Source organism: Gorilla gorilla, chromosome 16, assembly GCF_029281585.2.
Source record: "Gorilla gorilla gorilla isolate KB3781 chromosome 16, NHGRI_mGorGor1-v2.1_pri, whole genome shotgun sequence".
NCBI lineage: Eukaryota > Metazoa > Chordata > Mammalia > Primates > Hominidae > Gorilla > Gorilla gorilla.
The window spans coordinates 44792395-44808564 of record NC_073240.2 but is presented as its reverse complement, the minus strand read 5'-3'; the positions used below and the strand labels follow the sequence as shown (position 1 = coordinate 44808564).

The window sequence follows — 16170 nt, the reverse complement described above, 5'->3', positions numbered from 1 at the left end:
TTATATAAGAGACTTGAGCATCTGTGGATTTTGGTATTCTCAAAGGGTCCTGGAACCAATTCCCCACAGATGCTGAGGGATGACTATATTCAAAGTGCTAAAGGAGAAAACAAGAATACCTGGAAGCTGTCCTTCAGAAATGAAGGAGAGAGAAAGGCTTTCTCAGATAAGCAAAAGCTGAGGGAGTTCATCACCACCAAACTTGTCTTATGAAAAAGGCTGAACGGAGTTCTTCAAGCTGAAAGAAGAGGATGCTAATTAGTAAACATTAAAACATACAAACTCACTGGTAAAAGTAAGTACACAGTCAAATTCAGAATAATATTGTAATGGCGGTGTGTAAGTTACTTATATCTTTAGCATGAAGGTTAGGCAAAACTATTTAAAAATACTAAGTGCAGGGTGCAGTGGCTCACGCCTGTAATCCTAGCACTTTGGAAGGCTGAGGTTGGTAGATCACTTGAGGTCAGGAGTTCGAGACCAGCCTGGCCAACATGGTAAAACCCCATCTCTACCAAAAAATAAAAAAATTAGCTGGGTGTGGTGGCATGTGCCTGTAGTACCAGCTACGCAGGAGGCTGAGGTAGGAGAATCAGTTGAACCTGGGAGACCAGTATTGCACCATTGAACTCCAGGCTGGGCAACAGAATGAGACCTTCTCTCAGAAAAATAAAATAAAAATAATAACAGCTATAATAATTGATTAATGAATACACAATATAAAAAGATGTAAATGTTGATAGTAAAAGCATAAAATATGAGGGGCAGGTAGAGTAAAAGTATTGAGTTTTTTTACGCACTCAAAGTTGTTACCAGTTTAAAATGGCCTGTTATAAGATGTTCTGTGTAAGCCTCATGGTAACCACAAAACAAAAGCCTATAGTAGATTCACAAAAAATAAAAAGTAAGGAATCAAAGCCTAACACTAGAGAAAATAAATCACAAAGGAAGATAGCAAGAGAAGAAGGAAAAAAGGATCCACAAAACAATCAGAAAACAACTAACAAAATGGCAATAGTAAGTCCCTACCTATCAATAATTACTTTGAATGTAAATGGATTAAATTCTCTAATCAGAAGGCATGGAATGGTTGAATTAATTTAAAAAACAAGACCCAACTATATGCTTCCTACAAGACACTCATTTCACCATTAAGGACACACATAGATTGAAAGTAAAAGGACGGCAAAGCATATTCCATGCAAATAGAAATCAAAAGAAAGCAGGGGTAACTATTCTTATGTCAGATAAAATAGACTTTAAGTCAAAAGCTGTAAAATGAGACAAGGTCATTATATAAAGATAAGGAGGTCAGTTCATCAAGAGACTATAACAGTTATACATATAGATGCACCAACACTGGAGCACCTAAGTATATTAAACAAATATTAAAGGACGTGAAGGGAGAGATAGATCGCAACACAATAATAGTAGGGGACTTTGATACCCAACTTTAAGCAATGGACGTTTCATCCAGACAAAAAAAATCAATAAGGAAGCATTGGACTTAAACTGTACTTTACATCAAATGGACCTAACAGACATATACAGAACATTGCATCCAGCAGCAACATCATATACATTCTTCTCTAGCACACATGGAACATTCTCCAGGGTAAATCATATATTAGGGCCAGATACAGTGGCTCACGCCTGCAATTCCAGCACTTTGGGAGGCCAAGGCGGGCGGATCACGAGGTCAAGAGATTGAGACCAACCTGGCCAACAAGGTGAAACCTTGTCTCTACTAAAAATACAAAAAAATTAGCCGGGTGTGGTGGCACGCACCTGTAGTCCCAGCTACTCGGGAGGCTGAGGCAGGAGAATTGCTTGAACCTGGGAGTTGCAGGTTGCAGTGAGCCGAGATCGTGCCACTGCATTCCAGCCTGGCAACAGAATGAGACTCCATCTCAAAAAAAAAAACCAAAAAAAAAAACCCATTATGTTAGAGCACAAAACAAGTCTAAATAAATTTAAATGAGTTTAAGAAGATTGAAATCATATCAAATATCTTTTCTGCTCACCAAAGTATGAAACTAGAAGTTAAGAACTGGAGGAATTTTAGAAAATTTCCAAATATATGGAAATTAAACAACATGCTTCTAAACAACAAATAGGTCAAGAAGTTAAAAGGGAACTTTTAAAATATCTTGAGACAAAAATAGAATACAAAATACCAAAACTTATGGAATGCACCAAAAGCAGTACTAAGGGGTGAGTTTGTAGCAATAAACATCTACATCAAAAAAAGAAAAAGTGCCCATTGTCTTATGCCTGTAATCCCAGTGCTTTGGGAGGCTGAGACAGGAGGACCACTTGAGCCTGAGTTTGAGGTTACAATGAGCTATGACCATGCCATTGTACTCCAGCCTGGGCAGAGGAATACCCCATCTCTAAAAATAAAATAAGAATTGGAGACTGATTTGAGTAATAATAAAACTCCAGTCCAGCCAGGTGCAGCGGCTCACACCTGTAATCCCAGCGTTTTGGGCGGCCAAGGCAGGTGGGTCACCTGAGATCAGGAGTTCGAGACCAGTCTGGCCAATGTGGTGAAACCCTGTCTCTACTAAAAATACAAAAATTAGCTGGGCATAGTAGCATGCACCTGTAGTCCCAGCTACTCAGGAGGCTGAGGCAGGAGAATTGTTTGAACCCAGAGGCAGAGGTTGCAGTGAGCTGATATCGCACCACTGCTCTCCAGCCTGGGCAACAGAGCAAGACTCCATCTCAAAAAAATAAAAATAAATATAAAACTGCAGTCCCTTGCCAAAAAAAAAAAAAAAAGAATTTACAACCTTCTCATCAGTAAATATTTGGACATATTCAGGAATGCCCAACCACCAACCAATACTTTACATTTTTGCTATAGAGACAATTCTCAAGTCTAAAACTCCACGTCAGATTAAAACAAAACAAAAACAAACTCAGAACAATCTCCAACTGGAAGTTTGATTAAAGAACAAATTTCATTTCTGCTGTGAGACTCGTTAGTGGAGAATATTTGTAGTCTCTATTTCTAAAGCCAACTTTATTATTTTCAAAGCCAGAATTATAGTAGAAAGCAAATATTCCTAGTAGTATTTTTTTAATAGAAGATACCTTATCCTCAAATAACTTATAGTTTAAAGAGTTTCTGTTTCTCTCATACTTCATCTTGTTGGGAGCGATCAGCATTCAGGGTTTGGATTTTTTCTGACACATGGTTTTCTTCTGGAAACCTACTAATTAGTAAAAGGATGCAGGGCTAGGACACTGCACTGTGTTAGAGATTTTATTATTGAGCCATCTCCAAAGAATGTTGGACCAAGATTCGAGTTTAGCAGAGCTAATACATAAATGGAGTTGAGAAAACAGGAGAATGGAGAACACATCAGTGCCCCGTTTGAAAATATCAATCCCTTACCTGGTAGGCCTGATGATTTTTAATAGAGATGAGATTGTGGATTTTTTGTGGCAAGAACTGTCTAGTTTAATGTTCAAGAATTATCAGCACCAAAGACAGATCAAAAGGTCGATATTTGTCCTCCCTCTAAATGCCTTGTCCTGGGAGGGTGTTAATATGCCCTATTTGGCAATGAATTTATGGATTTTTATAATGAATATCCGTATTTCAAACCCAGGCAGGTGCTCTGGAGCAGTACTGTCTAAGGGCACAGAATGCAGCAGCAGCAGTAGCAGCAGCAGCAAAGACCTGTCCCAGGCATTCAGGGCTCATTTGTATGGATGCACCGATGCTGTGGGAGCTGCGTACATCAAAGCCACTGCAGTCCCCATCACAGAGCCTCACTGAAAAAAGGATTGTTCTGCAGCTTTCCTTCCCATCAGAGTTCCACTCCATAATCTAATGCCCTTTAGCTGGAGAGGATCTGGGAGAAAGGGAGCTGAATGTGCAAAGCAAAGAACAATTTAAGTACAGTGCTCAAAAATAATTGGCAGCTTCGGGTAAAATACAGTTCTACAATGATAAAAATCACAGCATCTTAACGCTGGCAGAGACCTGTACAGGTCATACAGTCCATCTTCCCTTGCCTGTTTTCAAAACTTAAACCATTCTAATTGGATAAGAACTAATTTTTCATTTTAGGACTTGCAGAAAGAAAATTACAGAGCTTTCTTTGAAATCTGTTCTGATATATAGTACCTCTTTCACTGTAAGTTCATTTTTAAGTTAACCCAAATCCATCATGTCCCAGTTAAAATTGGTTTTTGTTTTTTCAGTCATCTATAGAGATGTATAATGACTAGTCAGTATCCCTTATGTAAAAGTCATTGAAGATCAGCCATAGTTAAATTACCACTTCAACTGTCTTTTCAGTGGCTAAAATCTATCAAGTTCCTTAAACAGTTTTTCTATGGCCAGTTTTTTTAGTCTCTTACCTGTTATTATTATCTTCTCTTCATTTTCCATGGCAATCTTTGGCTGTAAAGCTTAAACTGGACCCAGTGCTGTAGAAATATCTGATGAGTACTTAGTACAGTGAAAAACTCACCTCGTGTTCCTAAATACTTGTAGTTTTTGCTTTGCACACTAATGTGAGACCAAAAATTACCATGCTAGCTGACTCTATATGATCTTAATAATCAATGAGAAAATTTGTGATACATAAATGTGTGTCAAAACATTTGAAACTCTATTTCTATTGGTTATAAATGTATAGAGAAATGAAAAAACATGGTAAAACTAATGTTAGTAAGCTGTAATTTAAAACATTATAAATAATGAGAAAAGAAATTTTATTTATAGGCATACCTCAGAGATATTGCAGGTTTGATTCCAGACTATTGCAAAAAGCAAATATCACAAAAAAGCAAAGTCAGACAAATATTTTGGTTTCCCAGTGCATATAAAACATGTTTCTGCTGAGACCGTGTCCACCCTGCGAGCACAGAGCCTTGCCCTCGCCTTTCTGCCACCCGTCCACACCCGCCGCCAGCTCACCATGGATGATGATATCACCATGCTTGTCGTTGACAATGGCTCTGGCATGTGCAAGGCCAGCTTTGCGGGTGATGATGCCCACCCCGGGCCATCTTCCCCTCCATTGTGGGGCGCCCCAGGCACCAGGTCGTGACGGTGGGCATGGGTCAGAAGGACTCCTATGTGGGCGACGAGGCCCAGAGCAAGAGAGGCATCCTGACCCTGAAGTACCCCATCAAGCAGGACATTGTCACCACCTGGGACGACATGGAGAAGATCTGGCACCACATCTTCTACAACGAGCTGTGTGTGGCTGCCAAGGAGCTCCCCATGCTGCTGACCAAGGTCCCCCTGAGCCCCAAGGCCAACCACAAGAAGATGACCCAGATCATGTTGGAGATCTTCGACAGGCCAGCCATGTATGTGGCCATCCAGGCCGTGCTGCCCCTGTACACCTCTGGCCTACCACTGACATCGTGATGGACTACGGTGACGGGGTCACCCACACTGTGCCCATCTATGAAGAGTATGCCCTCCCCCATGCCATCCTGCGTGTGGACCTGGCTGGTCAGGACCTGACTGACTACCTCATGAAGATCCTCACCTAGCACAGCTACATCTTCACCGCCACAGCCAAGCGGGAAATTGTGCATGACATCAAGGAGAAGCTGTGCTATGTCACCCTGGACTTCGAGCAGGAGATGGCCATGGTGGCCTCCAGCTCCTCCCTGGAGATAGCTACAAGCTGCCCGACGGCCAGGTCATCATCATCGGCAAAAGCAGTTCTGCTGCCCTGCGGCACTCTTCCAGCCTTCCTTCCTGGGCATGGAATCCCGCGCCATCCATGAAACTACCTTCAACTCCATCATGAAGTGTGATGTGGACATCCTCAAAGACCTGTATGCCAACACAGTGCTATCTGGTGGCACCACCACGTACCCTGGCATCGCCGATAGGATGCTGAAGATCACCACCCTGGCGCCCAGCACAATGAAGATCAAGATCACTGCTCCTCCCAAGCGCAAGTACTCCGTGTGGATCGGCAGCTCCATCCCGGCCCGGCTGTCCACCGTACAGCAGATGTGGATCAGCAAGCAGGAATATGATGAGTCAGGCACCTCCATCATCCACCGCAGATGGTTCTAGGCGGACTGTGACTTAGTTGCGTTACACCCTTTCTTGACAAAACCTAACTTGCGCAGAAAACAAGATGAGATTGGCATAACTTTGTTTTTTTTATTTTGTTTTGTTTTGTTTGGCTCGACTCAGGATTTAAAAACTGGAATGGTGAAGGTGACAGCAGTTGGTTGGAGTGAGCATCCCCCAAAGTTCTACAGTGTGGCCAGGGACTTTGATTGTACATTGTTCTTTTTTTAATAGTCATTCCAAACATCGTGAGATGCGTTGTTACAGGAAGTACCTTGCCCTCCTAAAAGCTACCCCACTTCTCTCTAAGGAGAATGGCCCAGTCCTATCCCGTGTCCACACAGGGGAAGTGATAGCATTGCTTTCATGTAAATTATGTAATACAACTTTTTTAAATCTTTGCCTTAATACTTCTTTATTTTGTTTTATTTTGAATGATCAGCTTTCGTGGCCCCTCTTTTTTGTCCCCCAACTTGAGATGTATGAAGGCTTTTTGTCTCCCTGGGAGTGGGTGGAGGTAGCCAGGGCGTACCTGTACACTGACTTGAGACCAGTTGAATAAAAGTGCATGCCTTATAAAAAAAACACTTATGTTTCCACTATACTGTAGTCTATTCATTGTGCAGTAGCATATGTCTAAAAAAACAATGCACATACCTCCCTTAAAAAACACTTCGTTGCTAAAAAAAAAAGTGCTAATGACCATCTGAGCCTTCAGTGACTAGTAATCTTTTTGCTGTAAAAGGGTCTTGCCTCAATTCTGGAGACCTTGCTCTGTATTAGGTTTTGGCTTAAGGGAATGTTGTGGCTAGTTTGATCTTCTGTGCAGGGGTCCTCAACCCCCAGGCCACAGACCAGGCCACACAGCATGAGGTGAGTGGTGGGGGGGCAAGAGAAGCTTCATCTGTATTTACAGCCGCTCCCCATCACTTGTATTACCACCTGAGTTCCACCTCCTGTCAGATCAGCAACAGCATTAGATTCTCATAGGAGCGCGAACCCCATTGTGAACTGTGCACATGAGGGATCTGGATTGCATGCTCCTTATGAGAATCTAGTTCTTGATGATCTGTCACTGTCTCCCATGACCCCCAGATGGGACTATATAATTGCAGGAAAACAAGCTCAGGGCTCCCACTGATTCTACATTATGGTGAATTTATAATTATTTCATTATATATTACAATGTAATAATAGGTTGGGCATGGTGGTTCACACCTGTAATCCCAGCATGTTGGGAGGCCGAGGCAGGTGGGATCACTTGAGGTCAGGAGTTTGAGACTAGCCTTGCCAGCATGGTGAAACCCCATCTCTACTAAAAATACAAAAATTAGCCAGGCCTGGTGGTGCATGCCTATAGTCCCAGCTACTTGGGAGGCTGAGGCAGGAGAATCGCTTGAACCCAGGAGGCTGAGGTTACAGTGAGCCGAGATCGCACCACTCTAGCTTGGGTGACAGAGCAAGACTCCGTCTCAAAAAAAAAAAAAAAAAAAAGTAATAATAGAAATAAAGTGCCCAATAACTGTAATGTGCTGGAATCATCCCGAAACCCCCTGCAACCTGGTCCGTGGAAAAATTGTCTTCCACAAAACTGGTCCCTGGTGCCAAAAAGGTTGAGGACCGCTGTTCTATCTAGACCATTAAAACTTTCTCCATATCAGCAAGAAGGCTCTTTCACTTTACCATTCATGTGTTCACTGGAGTAGCACTTTGAATATCCATCAAGATCTTTTTCTTTGCATTCACAACTTGGCTAACTGGCACAAGATGCCTAGCTTTTGGCCTTTCAACATGTTTTTCTCATGAAGCTTAATCATTTCTAGGTTTTGATTTAAAGTTAGAGACATGTGACTCTTCCTTTCACTTGAACACTTAGAGGCCGTTGTAGGGTTATTAATTGGCTTAATTTCCTCATATTGTGGTGTCTGGGGGAATAGGAAAGCCTGAAGAGAGGGAGGAAAATGGAGGAATACCCTGTCAGTGGAGCACTTAGGACACACACATTTATTGGTTATGTTCACTGTCTTCTATGTGTGTGGTTCATGGCACCTCAAAACAATTGCAGTAGTAACATCAAAGATCACTGATCACAGATTAACATAACATATAATAATGAAAAAGTTTGAAATATTGCAAGAATTAACAAAATGCAACAGAGACCCAAAATGAGCACATGCTGTTGGAAAAATGGTGCTGAAAGACTTGCTCAGTGCAGGCTTGCTACAAATCTTGAATTTATTAAAAAAAAAAACAAAAACCCCACAATGTCTACAAAGCACAATAAAGTGAAGCACAATAAAACCAGATATGTCCGTATTTATAAAAAAAAAAATCCCAAGTACTTTAACAGTACTTGCCTCCTTTTTGTCATATAGTTTATGATACTGAGAAAACATCTTTTCTGTGCCTTGGTGAATTGTCATCATACTCCCTTCTAAGTTTGGATGCGCTTCCAATATTTTACACTTTGTGCTTTCAGTGTCATGAAATATCTGCAAGAGTTTCTTTAATGTGAAGTTTTTGCCAGCATCACTTCCTCTGGGACATCTTCATACGTTTCGTCACAACCACTTTCCTCATTTACATTGATTAGTTTGCCTTCACTAAGTTCCTCTGGTGCATATCTAGAGTCCCTTAAATAGCAACAATGTCAATAATCTCACAGTTAGCTATTTCTTCTATAACCCTATTTACATTCCTGTTACCACTTTTTGTTACTTTGCTGCATTTTCATCTTCGTTAGCCAGTTCCCTCTTTCAGTTATCATTTTTGGGTTTCATCATTGGAAGACAAGGAGGCAACCCCACTGCACACTTTGTTGTTTGTGCATTAACTGAATAACAGATGCACAGTGACTAGTCACCGACAGACTGTGAAAGAAGTGACGTGATTTGTCACTGATCGTGATACACATCTGTTATTTATGTTGTGAACTGAAGAGCTAGCAATCAAGTTTGTACTTCATGTAATTACTCACAGTTAATAAACCATGGCCACTGAAATTTCAACCCTGTTGTTTGGGGACTGACATTCTTTCATCTAAGAACCATGCAAAGTGAGGACAACCTCAGTCAATTCCTACATTCCTTCAGGCCCACTGCTAATTTTCTGATTCTTGGTCAGTTATCTACTCTGACATTCAGATCTTTTTCTGATATATATGCCTTACTAAGTTCATTTTAGTGAAGTTTCTCTTTCTTCTCCAGGAGCAATACCTTTGATCTTTCCTCTCTGACATTTATGCTCTTGGCTTCTGACCATTCCTTCAATCTCTAAGTTTGTTTGAAATACTGATTTGCCCCGCTAGCTTGTGATCGTTAGCAAATTAAATAGACATTTCTCCATTCATTAATGTGAATACTTATCCCCACAGAATGTCAATTCCTGAATACCAGCGCAGGTTCACCCAGCCAGCTCATCCTTATCCTTTGGTCATATGGTCCAGTCAGTTGTGTAAGGGACTCTGTAAAGGTCCTGGGTGGGGCCTCAGAATCTATATATTTAAATGTTCTCCATATTATAGCCAAGTTTGATTTATAATATAAACCACGCTTTCCTGGTTCTTAGTAATCTTACTATAGACTAATAGAAGTTTAGATCTGACAAATATACTAGAGATTGTCTTGTCAAACCTACTCATTTTATAAGTGAGAGAACTAAGGTCCAGAGTTGCCAGATGACTTGCCCATGGCTTCCCAGTTACGAGCAGAGTAGGAACTAGAACTGATGGTTCCAAACGCCCAATCTTTCTTTCTTTTTTTTTTTTTTAGACGGAGTCTCGCTCTGTTGCCCAGGCTGAAATGCAGTGGTCCGATCTCGGCTCACTGCAAGCTCTGCCTCCCTGCAAGCTCCGCCTCCCAGGTTCACGCCATTCTTCTGCCTCAGCCTCCCGAGTAGCTGGGACTACAGGCACCTGCCACCACACCAGGCTAATTTTTTGTATTTTTAATAGAGATGGGGTTTCACCATGTTAGCCGGGATGGTCTCGATCTCCTGACCTCGTGATCTGCATGCCTCGGCCTCCCAAAGTGCTGAGATTACAGGCGTGAGCCACCGTGCCCGGCCTTGTTTTTTTTTTTTTCTAGACAGAGTTGTTCTGTCACCCAGTTTGGGGTGCAGTGGCGCGATCTCGGCTCATTGCAACCTCCACCTCCCAGGTTCAAGCGATTCTCCCACCTCAGCCTCCTGAGTAGCTGGGATTACAGGTGTATGCCACCACGCCTGGCTAATTTTTATATTTTTGGTAGAGACAGGATTTCACCATGTTGGCCAGGCTAGTCTTGAACTCCTGACCTCAAGTGATCCACCCACCTCGGCCTCCCAAGGCATTGGGATTACAGGCGTGAGCCACTGCGCCCACCCCAAACTCCCAGTCTTTCAACCTAATTTCCATCCTGTGGGGTACAATCAAAGTCTTTCATCATCATCTTTTTCAAACTCTCCTGTGGTGATTTTCTTTTTCTGTGTGAATCTGTGCAATAATATCTGAAGAGAGATGCTCAAGTAAGTTTCTCTGTAGTGAATGGGAAAGCAGTTGTGGCAAGGATTGTTGAGGTAGTAGGAGCTATGGAGGCCTGGAGCAGCTCTGGAGGCCTTAATCCAGTCCTGCTCCAGTGCTTACCCTCTGCCTGCTCTGTGCCTGCCCACTGGTGCCTAAGCTGCTGTCCACTGGGGGCTTAGATATCTGTTTGACTTGTGCACACAGTGCTTGTTTCCGGAGGCAGTGTATAGAGGAGAAGATGGGGATGCGGGTTTGGGTACGGGTTGAATATACTATTCTGTAAAGCTTTTTCTATTTCCATAAGATATTCTCACAACTGAAGACTCTGGCCTTCAGGTTTGCTGACAGAGTGAAATCAGTCTGTCTGTAATTCTGAGAGACGCACTAAGGAGTAGAGCATCATCCCTTTGATATGTTGTGTAAGTTCATGAAAAATGAATGGGGAATGTTGAATAGTATGTATAATAGCAACGTTAATGCTTACATACCCATTCTGGCTTGAAGAAAAACAAAAACGGAATTTTGCTACTTCCTAATCTCCCTGAGTTCACCTGTCACAGGCAACAGCAGTGTTTGAAATGCTAATGTGTCTTGTAGCCATTTTAAAGACTGAAGAGCTGCATAGTTCAGGGAAACTGAGATCAAGGGACTTCTTTATAAATTGTCCTTACGTTTTCTCTAGCACTTGCTGCCTGGGACCCTGGCCTCTCACTAGGCCCCTGAAGATGAAAGAGCATTTCACAGTGACATGACATTTTAGAGACAGAGGTGGAGACGGTGGATGGGGGGAGGACCTTAGTACTCTCCTGCTTCAATTCTGATTCCAAAATTTTTGTTTTCTCTGCTGAGACCCCAAGTGGTCAACGAACTTAGCTACAGTTGCACAGTTGGTTTAGGGCTAGATTTAGACTAGAGCTCAGGTTTCCTGATTCCCAGGTAAATGTGGTTTTGGCTGTATCATATTGTGCATAAAAACATTGTCAGACTTCTTAAATGAAATACAAAATCCTGGGTGATTTGGCAGTTGTGAATCTTGCTGGCTGTAACAGACTTTTGGAGGAGATAGGACTGTATTTTTATAGCTGAGGAAACCAGATCAAGGAAACTAGTGTAAATAATGGTCCAAGGGCTGAAAAAAAAATCCTCACAGCCTCCCCATTATAACTTTTTAACTTAGGGTGCCAGAAAAGTCTCCGTTAATGATTTAAGTTAAGGTTTACACTGAAGGCTGGGACAAAAATATATATAAAGCACCTAGTTTGCTTATGTATAGATACATTAGATCTCAGAGTAAAGAGAAGAGAAAGAGTGTCTTTAAAAATTAGAAGATTGGGGCCAGGCATGGTGGCTGACACCTGTAATCCCAACACTTTGGGAGGCTGAGGCTGGTGGATCACTTGAGGTCAGGAGTTTGAGACCAGTCTGACCAACGGAGTGAAACCCTATCTCTACTAAAAATACAAAAATTAGCCAGGTGTGGTGGCACATGCCTGTAATCCCAGCTACTTAGGAGGCTGAGGCAGGAGAATCACTTGACCCCGGGAAGTGGAGGTTGCAGTGAGCCGAGATCACACCACTGTACTCCAGCCTGGGTGACAGAGTGAGATTCCATCTCAAAAAAAGATTGGAAAAAAGATACCTGGGGAAATTTAGTTTGCAAGTGACTACCTAGTTTTTTCTTTCCAACTGAAGGCTCACATTAGCATCAATAAATATTTTACAGCAAGTCTCATACCCTGATTTAAAAAAGATACCTTCTGTTCTTTGGAAACCATATCAGAGGTCTATTTTTAGGTAATTATTTTCATTTTCTATCTTTAGAAAAAAAACTTTAAAAATACAGTTTATAAAGACCCAATGTGTTCTTTAAAAACTTCTTGGTAGGACTGCTAAAGTTCCATTTCTCCCCTAATGAAGTATAAAAATTGAAATCTTAATGCAGATGAAAGTGCCCTATTCTGGGGGAAAAATGCCACAAAGGACACTTCTTAGTAAGGAAGTGAACACCAAGATTTAAGGCAGGGAAGGATAAGCTAACTCTACTGTTTTGTACAAATGCAGTTGAGTTTATGATCAGGACTGCCTTTATCTGTATAGCTGCTAACCCTCAAGCGTTAAAGTGAAAAAAACACCAGCTGCCAGGCTTTGGGTTATATAAAAAGAAGACCTGGACAACAAGAATCCTTTTACTGGATTGATTCCATTGATGTTTTGTCCTTGATGTCAAGAAGCACCTTGCTAGTAAAGGAGTGCCTTTTAAAGTTCTTCTGATATCAGACAATGCCCGTGGCCACCCAGAACCCCATGAGTTCAACACCAAAGATATCGAAGTGGTCTACTTGCCCCGAAACACAACATCTCTAATTCAGCCTCTAGGTCAGGGAATCATAAGGACCTTTAAGGCTCATTTCACACAGAACTGTATGGAAGAATGTCAACCCTATGGATGAGAACCCCAATAGAGAGAACATCATGAAAGTCTGGAAGGATTACAGCATTGGAGATGCCATCATTATAGAAAAAGTCATGAGAGCCATCAAGCTCAAAGTAATAAATTCTTGCTGGAGAAAACTGTATCCAGATGTTGTACATGACTTCACAGGATTTATGACAGAGCTAATCAAATAAATCATGAAAGAGATTGTAGATATGGCAGAAAAGTGGGGGAGAGGGTAGAGGTTTAAAGGTTTAAAACACGTATCTTGGAGAACTGCAAGAGTTAACAGACACCACACCTGAGAAATTCACAGAAGACAGCTCGATGGAGATGAGTGCTTCTGAATCAGTCCTAGACAATGAGGAAGAAGATGTAGAAGAAGCAGTGCCAGAAAGCAAATTGACATGAGACCATCTAGCAGAAGGTTTCTAATTATTCAAGAGTGCTTTTGACTTCTTTTATGACGTGGATCCTTCTATGATATGGGCACTGAAACTAAAGCAAAATGCGGAAGAAGAATTGGTACCATATAGAAACATTTTTAGAGAAATGAAAAAGCAAAAAAATCAAAAATTACAATGTATTTCCATAAAGTTACACCAAGTGTGTTGGCTTCTCCTGCCTCTCCTTCCACCTCCTCTACCTCTTCCACTTCTGCTACTCCCAAGACAGTAAGACCAACCCCTTTTCCTCCTCCTCTTCAGCCTACTCAACATGAAGACAAGGATAAAGACCTTTATGATAATCCATTTACACTAAATGAATAGTAAATATATTTCCTCTTCCTTGTGGTTTTCTTAATAATGTTTTTTTCTCTAATTTATTGTAAGAATACCGGATGTCACACATATAACATACAAAATATGTGTTAAGGCGAGGTGGTTCACGCCTGTAATCCCAGCACTTTGGGAGGCCAAGATGGATGGATCACTTGAGGCCAGGAGGTTGAGACCAGCCTGGCCAACACGGTGAAACCCCAGCTACTTGGGAGGCTGAGGCATGAAGATCACTTGAACCCGGGAGACAGAGGCTGCGGTGAGTGACGATCACATCACTGCACTCCAGCCTGGGCAACAGAGTGAAATTCTGTCTCAAAATGTGTATGTGTGTGTGTTTGTGTGTCTGTGTTAAATTGACTATGTTATCAGTAAGCCTTCTGGTCCACAGTAAGCTGTTAGTAGTTAAGTTTTAGGGGAGTCACAATTTTATAGGTAGATTTTTTACTGTACCTGGTGGGAGGGGGTCAGTACCCTAACTCCTGCATTGTTCAAGGGTCAATTGTATAATGAATACACGAAAATGAGCAGCACCCACAACCCACTGTGTCTGGCCAAAATAAGCCCAGCTTTAACTTTACTGAAATATTCTCCTTCATTAAATAACATGTATTTTCGGTCTCCTAGGCTACCTCCAACTGGGACCAGCTTTAAGATAAAAAAAATCAGATTTCAGATGTGTGGTTTGGGTGTTTAAATTTTCAGTGATACTCAGTTTCATATCTTTGAATTGAGGGAAAATTGTCAAGAGACAAGAATGGTGTCAAGAGTAGAAAGATCTAGCACCACAAGCCAGGGTGTATTCAAAGAGAACCAAGGGCCAGCTTCTCATTAAAATCAGAGGCAAGAAAGCATCTAAAGACCAAATGACTTAAATGGTAGCAGAAAAGACTTTAGGAGGTAAATAAGGAAATGTTTGTGTGAAGGCTTAATGGAGGATATTGTGTTAGAAATGCTGAGTTATTTTCCCTAGTACTAATTTTCTAATAGCAATGATGTTAAGGATATCTCCCACACCCCACCAGCATTCTCAGTTACTGAAGGACTTCTGCAGGAGTGGGACAGTCCCCTATTAGAAAAGCTGGCATAGTTGAGGTTCTACCTATATTTAAGCAGAGGTAGATTTTATTAGAGAAGCACTTAAGTGTAGCTTTTGATTTTTTTGGAAGCATACTTTATAGGGCCTGAATACCTGATTAAAAGCAATACAATACTACATTAAACGAGTAAACAAGCATCTAGGGAAATCACACTTAAAATCAATTAGATTTATAGACTAGTATTTCAAAGCAAAAACAGGAGGAATTCAAATGGAACATCTAGGATTCTGAGCAGCACATTGGTCTTGGAATTCAACTACTATCTAATATGTCTTGGTTCCTTTACCCTAAATACTCTGTTCTCCAATTAGAGTTGGTTTTGTTCTTCAAGTCTTTATTTTCACAGCATCGCCCGACTTCTATGTTGCTTCTTCTTTAATTTTTTTTAAGTAAGAAACATTCTGCTTTATCTCATTATTTAACCATTCAGGGACACTTCCCAGGCTTTTCTATCATTTGCGAAGACCAGTGGGTAAAAGTAAAGTACAATCACTCTGGAAATTCTTTATGAAACAGAAAATATATAAAAATATTCAGAGTATCTCCACTAATGCCTGATGACAATTCATTTGGACTTTTGAACTGGAGAGAAAGAAATCATCCAATAGTTTTATGTATTGCTATCTATGTTTCTTTTTGGTCAGTAATGTATGTGTTATTTCCAAATGGCCTTCCTCCATGACCCTCATCCAATTCATGAGGAATAACATATTTTGAATCTCAGAAAAGACTGCCACTTTTAAGCCTTATAAGACTGAGTTCAAGTCCCAGTCCCTTGCCTCAACAATGGACTCTAGTGGCCTTTCCTTGCATCTGAATAACCGTGGATCAATATCTGCCTATAAGAGTGTGGAGGTATAGGAGCTGGACGAACATGCTGTGGGAAGCAAATTGAACCCTTTTTTTTTTTTTTTTTTTTGAGACAGAGTTTCACTCTTATAGCCCAGGCTGGAGTGCAATGGTGTGATCTCCGCTCACTGTAACCTCCACCTCCCAGGTTCAAGCAGTTCTCCTGCCTCAGCCTCCTGAGTAGCTGGGATACAGGCACCTGCCATGATGCTTGGCTAATTTTGTATTTTTTTGGTAGAGACGGGGTTTTGCCGTGTTGGCCAGGCTGGTCTTGAACTGCTGACCTCAGGTGATCTGCCCGCCTCGGCCTCCCAAAGTGCTGGGATTAAAGGCATAGCCACCGTGCCCAGCCACAAATTGAACCCTTTCTATAAGCATTTTCTACATTGCCAAAAATAGTGTTGTCCTCAAAAGTACAAGCTTACTTACTGGAGATTTAGGAG

The 16170-nt window shown here is 41.5% G+C and overlaps 1 protein-coding gene and 1 pseudogene across 6 annotated transcripts in view; both read left to right on the top strand.

Annotated features, from left to right (window-relative positions):
- FRMD5 (FERM domain containing 5) overlaps nt 1-16170 on the top strand; it is a 330818-nt gene that overhangs the window by 203847 nt on the left and 110801 nt on the right. The gene's annotated exons all lie outside the window — the stretch shown is intronic.
- LOC134757242 (actin, cytoplasmic 1-like) lies at nt 4663-6132 on the top strand (annotated as a pseudogene).